The following is an 11,741-nucleotide window of genomic DNA, read 5'->3' on the forward strand; positions in this document are numbered from 1 at the left end:
TATTTGTGTTGTTGTTGATTCTTTTATCAGAATCTCACAGTTTTCAGAGTACAGGTCTTTTGTCTTTTTAGGTAGGTTTATTCCTAGGTATTTTATTCATTTTGATGTGATGATAAGTGATATGGTTTCCTTAATTTCTCTTTTTTTCATTGTTAGTATATAGAAATGCAGTTGATTTCCATGTATTGATTTTGTACCCTGCAACTCTACCAAATTCATTGATGAGGTCTAACAGTTTTCTGGTAGAGTTTTTAGGATTTTCTAGGTATTTCCTTAATTTTTGAAGGACAGTTTTGTCAGGTATAGTATCAGTTATAGTATCATTCCAAGTAAATATGTCATACAATTTTCTTCTGGACTGCAAGGTTTCTGTTGAGAAATCACTTATTGCTTTTATGGTGGCTCCCTTGTATGTTACAAGTTTCTTTTCTCTTGCTGCTTTTACAATTCTCTCCTTGTGTTTGACTTTTGACAGTTTGATTATAATTTGTCTCAATGTGTTTTTTTGTGTGGTTCATCATATTTCATATTCTTTTTCTTTTCTTTTTAGGGTACACCTGTGGCATATGGAAGTTTCCAGGCTAGGGGTCAAATCAGAGCTTCAGCTGCTGGCCTATGCCACAACCACAGCAATGCAAGATCCAAGCCATATCTGTGATGTATACCACAGCTCATGGCAATGCCAGATCCTTAACCCACTGAATGAGACTAAGGACTAAACCCGCATCTTCGTAGATACTAGCTGAGTTCGTAACCCACTGAAACCCAATGGGAACTCCTTATTTGGTATTCTTTGAGCTTCTTGGGTCTGGATGTCCATTTCCTTCCCCACATTTAGGAAGTGTCCAGCCATTACTTCTTTTAATAAGCTTTCTGGTCTCCTCTGTTTTCTATTTCTGGGGTTCTCACAATGCACATATTGGTCTATTTGATGCTGTTGCATACATCCCTAAAGCTTTCTATATTCTTTTTCATTCTTTTTTTGCTTCTTTAACCAAATAATTTTCAATGACTTACCTGTGAGTTCACTGATCCCTTCTTCTATTTAATCTAGTCAACTCTTTAACTCCTCTAGTGAAGTTTTCTTTTTATTGCCTTTTTTAGTGTCATGATTTCTGTTTAGTCCTTCTAAAAATATTTTCTATAACTTTGTTGGAATTATCATTTTGTCCCTGCATTGTTCTCTTGACCCCAGTACGCATCCTTATGACAGTTTCTTTTTTTTTAAATTCTCTGTCTTACAGATAATATAACTCCACTTCATTTGGGAAGATTTTTTTCTTTTTAGATTTATCTTGTTCCTTTGTTTGGCATATCTTTGCCTGATTTTTTATTTCCCTTGACTCTCTGAATTGTCTGTGTATTAGACAAAGCAGCCACCTCTCTCATTCTTCATAGACTGGCCTTTTACAGGAGAAGACTCCCACCAGTTAGCCTGGGAAGCAATTCTAAGGGTCTCTTAGTCTTCGTGCTAATCCGGCCCACTTCCTTTGTTCCTTGCAGTTACCAGGTGTCTAGGGTCATTGGACATCCTATCCAGCATTTTCCATTTCTAGTGAGAATCTGAGAACTCAGTTTTTTAAATCTGCTTTCTCTCTGCTGAATCATGAAAGGGTACTATTGTGACTGCCAGCCCAAATCTCTGTCTCTGTTTTCACTAGCCCCCAGGTGGCTAGATTTGCCAGGTCACATCAGTATTCTAAGATAAGCAAGTCAGAAGTGAGTCCTTTATGAATTCCACAGAAAAGTAGTGTTATTAGAAGGCTAGGCCAACACTTTCCCTTGTCAAGGAGAAGAGGTGGCTATGGTTTTTGTCTTCTTGCTCTGTGAAGAGTAGAGGAGAGAAGCCATGGTGTCCATGTGACTGTCTTTGTTCTCCCCTACATGGCTGGCTAGACTGTGCTGGACCCATCAGAGCTCCAAGACTGATAAGATAGAAGCAAGTTCTCTGGGAGGCCCCCTTGGAAAAGTCAGGGCACTGCAAATGTGAATCAACTCTTTTCTTCCGTGGAAGAAACTGGGAGGTTGGGTTTCTCTGCTTGATCATATGGCGCTATGCTGGGGATAGCAATTCTAGCAAAAAGATGTCCTGATTTTCCCTACTAGCTTCTACAAATCTGGCTTAGTATCATCTTGGGGTGAATGAGACCTTCATTTGGTTTCTGTATTTCTGAGGGAATTTGTCCATGAATCATTGCTGAATTGGTGTGTCTGTAGGGGGAAGGAGGGGCCAGGTTTTCCTACCCTGGTAACCATCTCAGTCATCACTCTGAGAGTGGAATCATGATGTTTTATTAAAGCTGGGCAGGTAAGCAACCGATATCTAAACTTTTCCTTCTTCTGTGATCAAAAGAAGGCACCAATAACTGGCACCAGTAGGTATCCTGGGCAAAGGGACCTGGCTGGATGAAAGGGAGAGGAATTGTACAGGTGCACTGTTTATCTTTATTCCTAGATTAGGAGATGTGAGAAAGCTGGGAAATGAGAATCTTCCTTCTGCAGCCTTGATAAGGGGACTAATACCCACCACTTACGGGTCTGCTCCCTCTTAAGGTACCCTAGTGACTGGTAATTGAGCCCAGGAAGCAGACAAAAGAAAAGACTACCATAATATCTAAGGAACACAGAAATATCTTAGAAGAGGCTTTCATGAAATCAAGCCAACAGGGAACAAAAATAACTTAAAAAAATAAGATTAGGATGTAAAGACTGCAGTGGAGCACAAAAAGACTTTCTGAACTAGAAGATATGCTCTGCAGAGAAATTAAGTAGATGGAAAAGAGGTAGCACTTAAGTAATAGGAAGTAAAATTTCCAAGCTAAGTAAAAGGCATGAGTCTGAGGACTGGAAGGTTTGAGCAAGTTCTGGGCAAGGCAAATGAGTCATAGCTTGGTAAATTCCTGAAGTCTAAGAATAAAAAAAAAATCTTACACTCTTCCAAAAAGAAAGTACAAGTTACTTACAGAGGAAGAAGTATCATTGGGGCATCATCTTTTTCTGTAACACTTGAAGTAGAGAAGACTGAAGTGAATCATGTGAAGATTACCAGAAAAAGAAAAAAATAAAAACAAAAAAAGTGTACTAAGAATCCTGTAGCAAAGACTTACTCTCCTGTCAGAGTGATAGAAATATCTTTGAAGATATGCAAGGATTCAAAGGACATGTGACCCACATCTTTATCAGGGCAAAAGATATTAAGAAAAGATCTAACCAAACAATGAATGAATCAGCTTAAAGGCTTCAGGATGGAGGGAGAATGAAAAGGAAAAATAATGACAAACAAGGATCTGTATAATATATAATTAGTTACATTTGGATGGATAATAATAGACCATCTAGGACTGTGTAATAGGACTGTGCTTAATATAGAAGGGACTTATTTCAAGGGAAATGTTAATAATAGCCTGGAACCAAAAGTACTAAAGGAGAAAGAGGGGAAGTAAAAGTTTTCCTCAGGTCTCATATTGCTGTGTGAGAGTGGGAAGTGAAAGCATTCTAAAGATTTCATCCTGCAGTGGAGGAAGAACAGCAAGAAAATAGAGAATATGGAGGAAATAGTTGGACACTTATTCTCATATAATCGGTCTGACTATGGGTGACAAAAAGGAGGAGGAAGCTGGTAGAATGGAAGAGTAGAGCTCCTAAGTTAACAAGGAAAATAAAAGAACTGGATGGCAACTTAAGCTTAATAATTAATACAAAAGAAATGGGGGTGGGGGATGAAATAAATAATAAATGTTAAGTGAAATAAAAGAAAAAGTCACTGATGACCTGTTTGCTAAATACAATATGTATTTTTCAGCCTATAAGTTCAGTCTTGTTTGACCTCTTTGCAACCTTTGGCAATTTTCATCCCTCCTTCCTTCTTGACACTCCTTCCTTGCTTGGCTTTCATGACAGTACCTTCTTCCGGTTTTCCTCCTCCTTCTCTGACCATTCCTTCTCAGTTGCTTTTCAACCTCTCTTCACTTCGATGGCCAGTATTCTCCTGGGTTTTGCCCCACAGCCTTTCTATAGACTCTCTCAGTGATTTCATCTACCTCCCAAGCTTCTGAGCACCACCTACCATGGAGGACTCCCAAACTCAGTAGCCTAGGCTTTTGAGCTCTAAACTGACAGGGCCAAAGACCAAAGGGCTCCACTTGGAGGTCCACAGGAAGCTCAAACTCAATATATCCAACCTTTCCTCAAGCTGCCTGCTCCTGTATTCCCTAAAATCAAAGCAAGATGAAACAATATCCCTTACCAAGTTGATGGAAGAGAGTACCATATCATCTTACTTTTCATTGATGTATTAGTGTTAGCAAGATTTTGCATTCATATTTTGTTGATCAACTGTGCCTGTGCATATATGCATGTGTGTGTGTATGTGTGCGCGAGTGTGTACACAAATCCTTCCCCTGCTTGATATTCTTTATACTCCCTTCCTTCCTCCCTGCACTGTGCCTTAATTTGGGTCCCCATCACGCCTCAGCTAGATCACTGCAGCACTTTCCCTAGTGCTCTTCCTGCTCCCAGTCTGCTTGTTTATGTACCTAAATTTGACTCTTCAGTCTGAGTGATCAAAAAAATCTGATCATGTCACTTCTTTGCTTAAGATATTTCCATTGTTTCCTACTGCTTTCAGAGTAAAAACCAAGCTTGTTGGAATGGTTCACACAGGACTCTCCATGATCTGACCCCTGCCTATTCTTACTGACCCGATCTCACCATTCCACATTGTGCCTTATATTCCTTCTTAAGCTTCTAGGAGGTATTTGCTCCTTCTCTGCTTCCTGCCATTGCCACACTCATCTCTATGGCTGTTTTTCCCTTCTTCCCTTCTCTATCTGCCCAATAATTTATTCTTCAAAATTATACTAAGTAAAATAAGTCAGAGAGATGCAAATAATATCACTTATATATGGAACCTAAAAAAACAAATCAAAAGAACAAACATAAAACAGAAACAGACTCACAGATACAGAGAACAAACTAGTGGGTGGTTGCTAGAGGGAAAGGGAGTGAAAGATGGGTAAAATAGATAAAGGGGATTATGACATACAAACGTAAAGTAATAAAATAAGTTTTTTTTTTTTGGTCTTTTTGCCTTTTCTAGGGCAGCTCCTGCGGCATATGGAGGTTCCCAGGCTAGGGGTTGAATTGGAGCTGCAGTCACTGGCCTACACCAGAACCACAGCAACGTGGGATCTGACCTGTGTTTGCGACCTACACCACAGCTCACAGCAACTCCAGATCATCAACCCACTGAGCAAGGCCAGGGATCGAACCCGCAACCTCATGGTTCCTAGTCGGATTCATTAACCACTGTGCCATGATGGGAACTCCAAGTAATAAAATAAGTTATGGGGACGTAATGCACAGCATAGAGAATATGTCAAAAATATTGTAATATGGTGACAGATGGTAACTAGACTCTCAGTGGTGATCATTTCATAATGTATACAAATACTCAGTCACTATGTTTTATATCTGAATCTAACATAATATTTTATGTCAACTATACTTCGATGAAAAAAAAACACCTCAACTGTCCTCTGGTGTCCCCTCTGGGAGCTTTCCTCACCCATGATCCCACCTCCCAAGGAGGGCCGCCCTAACTATGTGCGCCTACTGCAATTGTGCTTACCCATCATGGTGTACCTGCCATCATTTTATTTTTATTTTTTATTTTTATTTTTTGTATTTTTAGGGCCACACCCACAGCATATGGAAGTTCCCAGGCTAGGGGCCTAATCAGAGCTACAGCTGCCAGCCTACACCACAGCCACAGCAGTGCTGGATCTGGGCTGCATCAGCAACCTAGACCACAGCTCATGGCAATGCCAGATCCCTAACCCACTGAACAAGACCAGGGATCAAACCTGAATCCTCAGGGATACTAGTTGGGTTCATTATTGCTGAGCCACACCAGGAACTCCCCCTTCCATTATTTTATAATTGCCTTTTTACCTGTCTATCTTCCTGTCAGGCAGTGAGCTCCTTAAGCATAGGCCCACCTCTTGCTCATCATTATATTCTCAGAATTTAATGCATGCCTGGCATGCAGTAGATATTCAATGTATTTTTGAATGAGTAAGTGAATACCTGATAAAATGAAATACCTTTGCTGTGGTTTCTTTCTGAGGTCTCCCATCCTGACTATAGGATTCACTCACTGAAGGGGAACTGATAAAATTTCAGATCACCACCCCCTCTGTCCAGTGAGAGAGGGTGCTCCTTTGAGAAGCTTTCTCCACCCCAGGTGGTATTTGAAGGGGGTTCTCTACTTCTGCTTACCCTGTAAAATTTCCCTGCCTTTGGCCCTGGCCTTCTTGACCTTCCTGGGGGAGCACTATAATACCGATGTCTTCCCCAAAGGGTCCTCTCTGTTCCATAAGAGGCTCCAAGCCTGAATGTCCAAGTAGATACTGAAAAGGGGCAAAAGTTCCAGAGGCCAGTCAGTTCTAAAGCTTGTGTAGTTGACATCCTCTCCCCTTCCTGTTTGCTGTTGCCTGGTTCATGATGAGTTTGTGGTGGGGTCCTGTGTGCTAAAGCTGGAGCCTCCTGACATAATGCTTCAGGGTATGTTAATGTGGACTATGGGCTGTGATGGCAAGAGCCCAGCATCCTGGAATGGAGGTCCAGAAGGCAGGAGGCAGGACATGACTCAGACCTGTGTGGAAGTGTATTAGGGCCTTTCAGAGAAACAATCAATCGGATGTACATACAGATAAGTATAGATAATATACATAGTCTCTATATGTCTCTCTCTCTCACACACACACACACACACACTCACAGATTTATTATAAAGAATTGGCTCACGGTATTATGAAGGCTGACAAGATGTGCAGGGTGTTGGCAACCTGGAGACCCAGAACAGCTGATGGTTGGTTCCAGTCTGAATGACAGCAGACTTGAAACCCAGGAAAAGCCCATGTTTCCATTCAACGCCTAAAGAGGAAAAAACCAGTTTCCCAGTTTGAAGGCAGTCAGATAGGAAGGTCAGCCTTTTTGCCCTATTCAGGCCTTCAACTGGATGAGGCCTACCCACATTAGGGAGGGCAATCTACTTTACTCTGCTTGACAATTTAAATGTTAATCTCATCTTAAAACACACTCAAAGAATCACCCAGAATGCTTGGCCAAGTAGCTGGGGACCCCTGTGGCCTGATCAAGATGACAATAAAATTAACTGTAACAGGGGGTAATAGAGTGAGCAGGTGACTCCAGCTGTTGGAAGACCTGCCACCCCCAACCCCCACAACATCCTCAGATCTCTGCCTTCTAATTTAGGCTTCCCAGAGAGAGTGGTTCCACCTCTTAAGAAGTGTTTCTGGAAATTTATGGAGTCATTTGTCACAATGATGAGAGTGGTAGTGCCACTGGCACTTAGTGGACATGGGCAGAATTACAGTGGTCAGCACAGTACACACCACACAGGACTGTCTCACATGACTTTCAAATGTCCCATTGGCTGTTCCTGTCTGTGAAAATCCTGTTCATAATTATCTGGGTCTAGCATTCAATTCCATATTACATATAAACAAAAAGAATTTTTTTTGCAATTATAATGTACATTGAATTTTTCAGGAGTGTAAAATTGAGTGAGAGGGGTACATTCTGTGCAGAATTTTATTGAGCGTTGTTCACCATTCTGGAAAATATTATGAATGGTGATGCCAATCACAGTAGTTAAATGGTCCTTAAAATACACTTAAATCTTTGAGCATTTATATGTATCACACCCATGGTCATTCTGCACGTAGGGGCAGACATTCAGCTACTCATTAGGTCTTCCAGTGTAGCTGTGCACACTTTTTTCCAGGTATTGACATAATAATTATTTTACTATACAATGCTTTTCCTTGTTCTTTGATTATAATGCAGTGAATTATTTTACTTTTTAAAAAATTATAGATTTTAGAGGGGAAATTTTTTGCATAGGCAAATTGCATTATCTATGTTTTTCACTTGAGCATAACAAAGGGAGAGTTACAAGTGATTTGTTATAAAAAGAGCATTGGGATTAATGTGACTGAGAGCCACTATTCCAAGAGAGCCTGTGTCTCTGAGAAATGGCCATCTGTCTGTCACTCCCAGGCCTGGCCCCAAGGGGACTATATTGTGAGGAGACTGGGCCCCTAATAACTTAATCTTTCACTTTGGAGTAACTTCAGAAATTAACAAATCCCTTGGCAAGTGACTGATATCTCCTACTCCTAGTGTCACTGAGATATTTGTTTAACCAAGGGATGGAAGGATCAAGAAGATTCCTGCCTAGTTTCTTCCAGGAGCTTATAGGCTCTGCCTCCTCCTTGAAGGCCACCTAGATCACCTCCAACTCAAGGAACCTCTTTCTCCCTTCCCTTGATCTGCCCAAACTTGTTCCATCTTTATTTCATGCATTCATTTCCTAGCTCCTCAAATGGACTGTAAATTCCTTGAGGGGAGAGATTGAGGTGTCCTGTATCCTAAGGTGCTCATTAAGAATGTCAAATGAATGAATGAGTGAATAAGTGAAAGGATGCATGGTGTAGAGGGACTCTTGGCTAGCTCTGCTAATTTAATCCCAGTGTCTGGAAATCAAATAGAAGGAACTGTTTTGTGCTTTCTAACCAGCCAGCTCACCAGCTAAACCTCTAGTGGTGCCTTGGACTTTAATCAGGAATTTAATTAGCCCTGGCACCTGATTCTGGAAGGAATGGAGAACAGCAATGAGCTCAAGCAGGAGAGATCTGGGCTGTCACCAGCATGACATATGGCACCATGTATCACCTGCCAGCTTCCATTTAGGGCTGGACTAAATCCTAGGTTATTTTACTTCTCAAAGTTAGAAGTGTTTATTTTTTTTGAGATGCTAGATAAGTAAGACCTTTTATTGACTGCCTGAAACCAAAAATCTCAGCCGTTTTTGGATGATTAGGAGTGTATACAAAGTAGCTGGAGGTGCAGTGCATGAAAGGAACATAGCTCTGTATTTGGATTCAAGAGATCAATGTGATCCCTAACTTTTCCACCAACTAGCTATATGGCCATGGATAAACAAGTTCATATTGCCAGGTTAAGTCTACGAGTCAATGAAATGCAGTAAACAACCATTTAAAGGAATTACACAGTGATGTGTTGGTAGAGGCACATATACCATGAAGCTGAAGCTGCTTAGGCTTTAAAGACCCTCATTACACTGGCTCTTCCCAAGGTCCCAGGCTTTGAGTTTGGAAAACAACGCTGCCATAGGTACACTGTTCCTTTCTTTAAGTACTTTGCAAAACTTTAGATAATTCTGATTTTAAAATGTGTGAAAATCTATATCCGTGGGATTTACCAGTATAATATTTAAACTTGAGCCACATTTTATACTTTATTGTAGTGGAGAATTGTCCCAGCAAGAATTTTTTTTTTACCATAAGGTCCATATCATGTCACCATTAGTTTTGATATAGTCACATTACTTCTCCAGGAGTTCTGGACATTTGACTTAAATATTGAGATACACTTTTCTTCCTTCATTTCCCTGTATGTGCATTGCTTCTGGCCTCTTGGAAGCCACGGCTGGGAGGTGCTAGCTATATAATGCATTGAGCTGACAGTGTTCGGTAAAACAGGGCCTTACCCCATAGTAACCTGATTTGCACACCTGCCTTAATCAAACTGAGAGGATGTGGGGTGGGGGTGCTTAGTTATTTGTTGGATGAGCATGAGAGCCGTGCTCCATTTGTTAGCCCAAGGAGACAGAGCAGAGAAAGCAGATGGGTGGAGGAGGGGAATATCTTTAAGCTGAAGGTTCTTACAATGGAACTTTTCTTCCAAGGCTTCTCAGTGCTCACAACCTCTCTACTCTGCCAGCCACAACCACCCACAGGGCATCTGTCCTCGGCGTTCTTTTCAGAACCACCATAAGGGCCTTGCCCTGCCGCAGCTTGGTTTGGGTACCCACCCCATTCAAACTGGGACCGTTTATTTGGGCTCAGGAATTCTCTTAATTACTTTGTTTTTCTTGTTTACTGGTATTTTATTTCCTTTGTGGGAAGGAGAGAAAGAACTGGTTTCTTTCTTTGTTTATTCTTTCTGGTCATTTTCACCAAAAATGAGGTTATAGATCCACTTCTGACCTCAGTATGGGTCAAAGACAAGCCCCAGCATTTTGTTGTAGTTTTGCCTAATGACCTTTGTTTTCCCACTATAATCACTTCCCCAGATTTATGACTGACTAGGATCTGTATAGCTGGCAGTAAAAACTTGAGATTAGTGGACACCTGAAATGGATTTCCAGTTAATATTGTTTGAAATTTACATTTTCCACTTATGTCTATTCTCATTTAATTTCCCCATGTTCATTTGTTAGTTGGATTTAAATCTGCGTATAGTTTTAAAACAGCTTTGAATTTGCCTTTTATCTGTTTGGTTCCGAATTACCTTTTAGTTTATATTATTTTACTTCTCAACCAGTAGAACCAGGTTCTACTCCATCTCTGATCAGTGTGTGACCTTGTCCCTTGGCATGCTTTACATCATCACACTGGGGCTTAGTAAACACAACGGTCCCTCTCTTTACAATGTTCAAGTGTCCTATGAATTGGTTTTGTTTTATCCACTCTTGTTTCTGATGGCATTTTTAGAATAATTTTCAAACTTATATGGGAGCACATTGTCATCATCTGAGCCTAACGGTAATTAGGAGTAGCCAGAATAGTTGCCAGCATAGTGTTTATGACTTCATAAATATTAATCTTGGGAAGTTCTGAGAAACACATTTAAATAAGGAGATTGTCCATCGTGTTGAGGGTTGGAGGGCTGTCCTCTGACTAAGGGGAGGATGTGAGAAGAGCCCCATTCCATGGGCTGCTGGGTTTTAAAATAGTACCATCTTGTCATCACGCTGCCTAGTCTTTGAGGGGACTAAGAGATGCTGTGAATCAGGTCAGAAAGGCCACATTTTTGTGTAGGTTTAAAAAGCAAATCAGAGGAGAGGAGGTAAGATGGTGGAAGAGTAGGGGGACACGCTCGCCCTCTCCCACAAACACAACAAAAAAACCCCACATCTACAGGATAAACAACTCGCACAGAACAGCAACCAATCGCTGGCAGAAGAACCTAAACTCCAATAATGGCAAGAATTTTGTGACATTACTAGGTAAAACAAGAGAAAAGAGGAGAGTGAAAGAAGGTGAATCTGAGTGGGATGGGCACTCCTGAAAGGGAACTGCGGAGAAAGGGATCCCACATCCTGGAAAGTCACCTACTCAACGACAGAAAGATCAACCAAACTGGGGGAATCTCCAGATGCAGAGAAGAGTGTAGCAGTAAGTTGGAGTTCTGAAAAGCAGAGTGAGAACCGAACAGATCATCTGAACTACAGGCACAGTCACCAAAAATTGAGGCGCCTGGGTTGGGGCTGGGCACCGAGACCTCGGCTCCAGAGGTTAGTCCCCGGGAAAGGGCTGGGGGGCAGGGTGGAGTGGAGACTGTCTGGGAGGCTAGAAAATAGAGCGTCACAGGGGGAGGGAGCAATACACTAAGGGCGGGGAAGTGGAAAACCACATCAGAGGGAACCTGGGAAAAGAGCCGGGTCTGTGCCAGTGTTGGGGAGGGGAGAGAAGAAGGGGTGGGTCCCCATAGAATACTCCCCACGCCAGAGTGAGCTTACTGGCCAGCTAGCTATCAGAAAGCTGTGCCTCCCAGTGCATCCCCTCCCCCCACCCCCACCACCCCTTACGCACACGCTGGACCTGGAGCTGCCTGCCATCTGGGAGGGC

Source organism: Sus scrofa, chromosome 1 (assembly GCF_000003025.6).
Source record: "Sus scrofa isolate TJ Tabasco breed Duroc chromosome 1, Sscrofa11.1, whole genome shotgun sequence".
Classification (NCBI taxonomy): Eukaryota; Metazoa; Chordata; class Mammalia; order Artiodactyla; family Suidae; genus Sus; species Sus scrofa.